The 1,249-nt window shown below is 42.3% G+C and overlaps 1 pseudogene; it reads left to right on the top strand.

Moving 5' to 3' along the window:
- The first annotated feature begins 6 nt into the window (after positions 1-6).
- LOC111650068 (E3 ubiquitin-protein ligase TRIM21 pseudogene) lies at positions 7-1,229 on the top strand (annotated as a pseudogene).
- The last annotated feature ends 20 nt before the right edge of the window (positions 1,230-1,249 follow it).

Here is a 1,249-nt window from a genome sequence, read left to right as displayed (position 1 = left end):
CCTCCACCTCCTCCAAAGCTTCCCATCCCTGAAAGCTGCTCCACCCACCAAGGACTGGACAGAGGTCAGAGTCCGTCCACCATCATATGAGGGGACTGTGGTGAGAGCTGTGGCTCAGCTGGAGGAGACGCTCAGTGAAGAGATGAAGAAGCTGTTTGAGGCTGAGCTGAAGAGGGTCCAGCAGTATGCAGAGGATGTGACTCTGGATCCTGATACAGCACATCACTGGCTCATCCTGTCTGATGATGGAAAACAAGTAAATCATGGTTACTTGAGGAAGAATCTCCCAGACAACCCAGAGAGATTTTCTGCTGCTCCCTGTGTCTTAGGAAAGCAGAGTTTCTCTTCAAGCAGATTTTACTTTGAGGTTCAGGTTAAAGGAAAGACTGACTGGATTTTAGGAGTGGTCAGAGAGTCGATCAACAGGAAGGGACAAATCACACTGAGACCTGATGATGGTTACTGGACGATATGTTTGAGAAATGGAAATAAGTACAAAGCTCTTGCTGGCCCTCCAGTCTGTCTCTCTCTGAAGTCTCAGCCTGAGAAGGTGGGGGTGTTTGTGGATCATGAGGAGGGTCTGGTCTCCTTTTATGACGTAGCTGCTGCAGCTCTCATCTACTCCTTTACTGGCTGCTCCTTCACTGAGAAACTCTACCCACTCTTCAGTCCAGGGCTTAATGATGGTGGTAAAAACTCCGCCCCTCTGATCATCTGTCCTGTCAATCAAACTGCCTGATCTTTTTTATGATGAAGCATTGACAACAATCAATATACTTGTTAAATGAATCTTTACATTGTATGTCTACAGTGTAAATATACAGCAGATACAGTATTTATACTACAATAGAGTCTCAGGTGTAAATACTAGGATTCCAGTGGATTAGAGACATAAAAACAAACCAAACAATGACAAACTGATCAGTTTTTAGATTCAATGTTTCACTGTCATTTATTATGTCACTGTTGTAGTTACAATGTGCTGGATTTTTAACATTTACTGCTTCAGAGCGTCTCAGAGTTACAACATGAACACAGAGAGTACAGTATGAGTCACTGGTATAAAGGAGGAAAGATGCATTTTAACTTTAAGTCTCTTTAGAGGGAAACTTTGAGGAAATGATCAGAGTTCAAGAGATTTTTCAGTCAAATGTGATCTGATCTAATAACTGCAACAGCTGTTTGGAAGAATCGATGAGAGACATTTGTAAAAGAAATCTGTAAGACAATGTCAGATTTGAATATTTCT

This window comes from Seriola lalandi, unplaced genomic scaffold, assembly GCF_002814215.2.
Source record: "Seriola lalandi dorsalis isolate HSWRI2012SDOR001 ecotype SW California unplaced genomic scaffold, Sedor1 jcf7180002052125, whole genome shotgun sequence".
In the NCBI taxonomy this organism is placed as follows: domain Eukaryota; kingdom Metazoa; phylum Chordata; class Actinopteri; order Carangiformes; family Carangidae; genus Seriola; species Seriola lalandi.
This window is presented reverse-complemented; position numbering and strand designations above follow the sequence as displayed.